This window comes from Salvelinus namaycush, chromosome 7, assembly GCF_016432855.1.
Source record: "Salvelinus namaycush isolate Seneca chromosome 7, SaNama_1.0, whole genome shotgun sequence".
NCBI lineage: Eukaryota > Metazoa > Chordata > Actinopteri > Salmoniformes > Salmonidae > Salvelinus > Salvelinus namaycush.
This window is the reverse complement of record NC_052313.1, coordinates 25,402,171-25,408,877: the sequence shown is the minus strand read 5'-3', so window position 1 is coordinate 25,408,877 and position 6,707 is coordinate 25,402,171.

Sequence of the window (6,707 nt, the reverse complement as noted above, 5' to 3'; positions counted from 1 at the left end):
ATAAATTACATTAGTTTATAATCGATTAAGCATACATATGCCAATATCAGTTCTTTTTAAGTCTTGGTTACAGTAGGTTTTTTTTTCTAAGAGATTATCAGTTGGAAAGGCTCTCTGCAAGGTTTTGTAAATCGTATTTATCATACGATAGTACAATTATGCTGACTGTGATTTGACCCTCCACAGGATGTTCTGTAAGAACAATGCTGATGCTTCTCTTTTCAAGATTTTTTTTTTCTTTACCAACACACATTAAGCGCACACACGCACACTTTTGGTCATATAACATGAATCTTAACTGGGAGTGAATCTTGGTGAAATAGTACTTGAGTTACTCCGAATGAATTGTGGTTCTATAAGGCAAAAACATGCACAACATAACAGTAAAGTGTCATAATTATGCAATATAGATATAAACATGAATGAATAAGCATAATAGTACACTATTACAACACAGCTATAAACAGGGCTATAAACTTAGCAGCATGAACATTAACCTAAAGATGAGATGAACCTCTTGTTGGAGAGAGAGAAACCAATTACTGAGACTGACAAGATAAAGATTTATGGCACCTTCTCGCTCTCTGGCCTAGTGCGAGAGCCGGCCGTGCTGAGGTCTTATTTGATCTGCCCCAGCACCACAGGGTCATAAATTACTCTGTACATGCGTGAGCTCCAAGACCCGTCTGGGAGGGTTCTAGAAGGTCGCCCATTGCAGCACAACAACCACTTTAAGGAAGGCCACTATGGAAAGCGCTACAGTATCATGCTCATATGAAAACTATGTTTACCAATAAAACAATGGCATCTATGGCAACGGGCACAATGCTACATACTATAAACAATCTGCCAAGCAGTATTGGCAACTCCAACATTAAAGAATAGTAATTCCTGGGCCTCCCGAATGGCGCGGTGGTCTATGGCACTGCATCGCAGTGCTTGAGGTGTCACTACAGACCCGGGTTTAATCCCAGGCTGTGTCACAACTGGCTGTGACCAGGAGTCTCATAGGGCGGCACGCAATTGGCCCAGTGTCGTCCGGATTAGGGGAGGGTTGGACCGGGGGGCTTTACTTGACTCATCGCTCTCTAGTGACTCCTTGTGGCGGGCCTGCAGGCTGACTTTGATCTTCAGTTGAACAGTGTTTACGCAGACACATTAGTGCAGCAGGCAGCGGGCGGGTGTTAAGAAGCGCGGTTTGGCAGGTCATGTTTCTACCGACTTCTACCGAATAGCAGCACTGTAGAAACTATTACATTACAACGGAACGATTTGATTAGTGTAGTGTTAGCTAGCTACATAGTTGTCTTTGCTGTCCTTGTATCTAAGACAATTGTGTAGTTTAGACTAATTATCTAGCCAGTTACCGAGGTTACCTAGCTAGCTATCGAGGTTACCTAGCCAGCTACACTTTCTAACAAAGTCAACAACGCAGCCACTGCTAGCTAGCCTACTTCAGCAGTACTGTATCATTTTAATCACTTTAGTCAATAAGATTTTTGCAACGTAAGCTTAACTTTCTGAACATTCGAGACGTGTAGTCCACTTGTCATTCCAATCTCCTTTGCATTAGCGTAGCCTCTTCTGTAGCCTGTCAACTATGTGTCTGTCTATCCCTGTTCTCTCCTCTCTGTACAGACCATACAAACGCTTCACACCGCGTGGCCGCGGCCACCCTAACCTGGTGGTCCCAGCGCGCACGACCCACGTGGAGTTCCAGGTCTCCGGCAGCCTCTGGAACTGCCGATCTGCGGCCAACAAGGCAGAGTTCATCTCAGCCTATGCTTCCCTCCAGTCCCTCGACTTCTTGGCACTGACGGAAACATGGATCACCACAGATAACACTGCCACTCCTACTGCTCTCTCCTCGTCTGCCCACGTGTTCTCGCACACCCCGAGAGCTTCTGGTCAGCGGGGTGGTGGCACCGGGATCCTCATCTCTCCCAAGTGGTCATTCTCTCTTTCTCCCCTTACCCATCTGTCTATCGCCTCCTTTGAATTCCATGCTGTCACAGTTACCAGCCCTTTCAAGCTTAACATCCTTATCATTTATCGCCCTCCAGGTTCCCTCGGAGAGTTCATCAATGAGCTTGATGCCTTGATAAGCTCCTTTCCTGAGGACGGCTCACCTCTCACAGTTCTGGGTGACTTTAACCTCCCCACGTCTACCTTTGACTCATTCCTTTCTGCCTCCTTCTTTCCACTCCTCTCCTCTTTTGACCTCACCCTCTCACCTTCCCCCCCTACTCACAAGGCAGGCAATACGCTTGACCTCATCTTTACTAGATGCTGTTCTTCCACTAACCTCATCGCAACTCCCCTCCAAGTCTCCGACCACTACCTTGTATCCTTTTCCCTCTCGCTCTCATCCAACACTTCCCACACTGCCCCTACTCGGATGGTATCGCGCCGTCCCAACCTTCGCTCTCTCTCCCCCGCTACTCTCTCCTCTTCCATCCTATCATCTCTTCCCTCTGCTCAAACCTTCTCTAACCTATCTCCTGACTCTGCCTCCTCAACCCTCCTCTCCTCCCTTTCTGCATCCTTTGACTCTCTATGTCCCCTATCCTCCAGGCCGGCTCGGTCCTCCCCTCCTGCTCCGTGGCTCGACGACTCATTGCGAGTTCACAGAACAGGGCTCCGGGCAGCCGAGCGGAAATGGAGGAAAACTCGCCTCCCTGCGGACCTGGCATCCTTTCACTCCCTCCTCTCTACATTTTCCTCTTCTGTCTCTGCTGCTAAAGCCACTTTCTACCACTCTAAATTCCAAGCATCTGCCTCTAACCCTAGGAAGCTCTTTGCCACCTTCTCCTCCCTCCTGAATCCTCCTCCCCCCCCCCCCCCCCCTCCTCCCTCTCTGCAGATGACTTCGTCAACCATTTTGAAAAGAAGGTCGACGACATCCGATCCTCGTTTGCTAAGTCAAACGACACCGCTGGTTCTGCTCACACTGCCCTACCCTGTGCTCTGACCTCTTTCTCCCCTCTCTCTCCAGATGAAATCTCGCGTCTTGTGACGGCCGGCCGCCCAACAACCTGCCCGCTTGACCCTATCCCCTCCTCTCTTCTCCAGACCATTTCCGGAGACCTTCTCCCTTACCTCACCTCGCTCATCAACTCATCCCTGACCGCTGGCTACGTCCCTTCCGTCTTCAAGAGAGCGAGAGTTGCACCCCTTCTGAAAAAACCTACACTCGATCCCTCCGATGTCAACAACTACAGACCAGTATCCCTTCTTTCTTTTCTCTCCAAAACTCTTGAACGTGCCGTCCTTGGCCAGCTCTCCTGCTATCTCTCTCAGAATGACCTTCTTGATCCAAATCAGTCAGGTTTCAAGACTAGTCATTCAACTGAGACTGCTCTTCTCTGTATCATGGAGGCGCTCCGCACTGCTAAAGCTAACTCTCTCTCCTCTGCTCTCATCCTTCTAGACCTATCGGCTGCCTTCGATACTGTGAACCATCAGATCCTCCTCTCCACCCTCTCCGAGTTGGGCATCAACGGCGCGGCCCACGCCTGGATTGCGTCCTACCTGACAGGTCGCTCCTACCAGGTGGCGTGGCGAGAATCTGTCTCCTCACCACGTGCTCTCACCACTGGTGTCCCCCAGGGCTCTGTTCTAGGCCCTCTCCTATTCTCGCTATACACCAAGTCACTTGGCTCTGTCATAACCTCACATGGTCTCTCCTATCATTGCTATGCAGACGACACACAATTAATCTTCTCCTTTCCCCCTTCTGATGACCAGGTGGCGAATCGCATCTCTGCATGTCTGGCAGACATATCAGTGTGGATGACGGATCACCACCTCAAGCTGAACCTCGGCAAGACGGAGCTGCTCTTCCTCCCGGGGAAGGACTGCCCGTTCCATGATCTCGCCATCACGGTTGACAACTCCATTGTGTCCTCCTCCCAGAGCGCTAAGAACCTTGGCGTGATCCTGGACAACACCCTGTCGTTCTCAAATAACATCAAGGCGGTGGCCCGTTCCTGTAGGTTCATGCTCTACAACATCCGCAGAGTACGACCCTGCCTCACACAGGAAGCGGCGCAGGTCCTAATCCAGGCACTTGTCATCTCCCGTCTGGATTACTGCAACTCGCTGTTGGCTGGGCTCCCTGCCTGTGCCATTAAACCCCTACAACTCATCCAGAACGCCGCAGCCCGTCTGGTGTTCAACCTTCCCAAGTTCTCTCACGTCACCCCGCTCCTCCGCTCTCTCCACTGGCTTCCAGTTGAAGCTCGCATCCGCTACAAGACCATGGTGCTTGCCTACGGAGCTGTGAGGGGAACGGCACCTCAGTACCTTCAGGCTCTGATCAGGCCCTACACCCAAACAAGGGCACTGCGTTCATCCACCTCTGGCCTGCTCGCCTCCCTACCACTGAGGAAGTACAGTTCCCGCTCAGCCCAGTCAAAACTGTTCGCCGCTCTGGCACCCCAATGGTGGAACAAACTCCCTCACGACGCCAGGACAGCGGAGTCAATCACCACCTTCCGGAGACACCTGAAACCCCACCTCTTTAAGGAATACCTAGGATAGGATAAAGTAATCCTTCTGACCCCCCCACCCCCCCCCCCCCCCTTAAAAGATTTAGATGCACTATTGTAAAGTGGCTGTTCCACTGGATGTCATAAGGTGAATGCACCAATTTGTAAGTCGCTCTGGATAAGAGCGTCTGCTAAATGACTTAAATGTAAATGTTAAATGTAAATGTTTCTGAGGACACATGACTCGACCTTCGCCTTTCCCGAGACCCTTGGGGAGTTGCAGCGATGAGACAATAAACTACACACACAAAAAAATAGCTGTACAATAGAACATATGGCTGCAATCTGATCAAAGTTACTAAGTGATTTGTGGTAATTACCCATTATTAAAAAACATGTAAAAAGAAACCCAAGAAACCCCCCCGGCATCTTACATTTCGATGCACGCACCACATTCAGGTATTCTTGTTACTGTCCACAATAAAAATTGTCCTCAGATATGTGTCTTCTTTCTTCAACAATAACACTGACCTGAATGGGTGGGTGCAGTGTCCAGATGCGCTCTGATTGGTTGGGAAAGGCAGGGCTATGATGGGTGAGAGATAATTAAGGTAGGCTGAACAGCCAAACTAACGGCACTCAAGGGACACTGAAGGGACTGTGAGGGAAATTTAGGTAGAGAGGAGGGGAGCAGTAGGGCCTTTTTAAAACCGCTTCTATGCCTTTAGTTTTCCATGTAGACCAATTTATTGATGAATTCTGAAAAGCTATCCAAGGAGTGTTCCATGGGGTTATATTTTTAGGGGGTGATATTGGTTCCTGTAGAATACGTTTCATTTTCTTTCATATTGTTATAGTGTTCTTAACTATGAAGTTGTTGATGTTTTTATCTTTATCCTTAGAAAATAGACATGTAAAATGATTCTGGGGATGAGCTTGCACATCTTCAAGATGTACCCATTGTTCCTCTTTAGTGCATTGAACCACGTACACTACCGTTCAAAAGTTTGGGGTTACTTAGAAATGTCCTTGTTTTTGAAAGAAAATCTAAATTTTTGTCCATTAAAATAACATAAAATTGATCAGAAATACAGTGTAGACATGTTTAATGTTGTAAATGACTATTGTAGCTGGAAACGGCTGATTTTTAATGGAATATCTACATAGGCGTACAGAGGCCCATAATCAGCAACCATCACTCCTGTGATCCAATGGCACGTTGTGTTAGCTAATCCAAGTTTATAATTTTAAAAGGCTAATTGATCATTAGAAAACCCTTTTACAATTATGTTAGCACAGCTGAAAACTGTTGTACTGATTAAAGAAGCAATACAACTGACCTTCTTTAGACTAGTTGAGTATCTGGAGCATCAGCATTTGTGGGTTCGATTAAAGGCTCAAAATGGCCAGAAACAAATACCTTTCTTCTGAAACTCGTCAGTCTATTCTTGTTCTGAGAAATTAAGGCTATTCCATGCGAGAAATTGCCAAGAAACTGAAGATCTTGTACAACGCTGTGTACTACTCCCTTCACAGAACAGCGCAAACGGACTCTAACCAGAATAGAAAGATGAGTGGGAGGCCCCGGTGCACCAATTTATTGATGAATTCTGAAAAGCTATCCAAGGAGTGTTCCATAGGGTTATATATATTTATAACTGAGCAAGAGGACAAGTACATTAGAGTGTCTAGTTTGAGAAACAGACGCCTCACAAGTCCTCAACTGGCAGCTTCATTAAATAGTACCCGCAAAACACCAGTCTCAACGTCAACAGTGAAGAGGTGACTCCGGGATGCTGGCCTTCCAGGCAGAGTTGCAAAGAAAAAGCCATATCTCAGACTGGCTAATAAAAATAAAAGATTAAGATGGGCAAAACAACGCAGACACTGGACAGAGGAACTCTGCCTAGAAGGCCAGCATCCCGGAGTCGCCTCTTCACTGTTGACGTTGAGACTGGTGTTTTGCAGGTACTATTTAATGAAGCTGCCAATCACCTTTTGTTGATTTGATTTGTGGAATTTCTTTCCTTCTTAATACGTCTGAGCCAATCAGTTGTGCTGTGATACAGTAGGGGTTGTATACAGAAGATAGCCCTATTTGGTAAAAGACCAAGTCCATATTATGGCAAGAACAGCTCAAATAAGCAAAGAGAAACGACAGTCCATCATTACTTTAAGACATGAAGGTCAGTCAAGCCGGAAAATTTCAAGAACTTT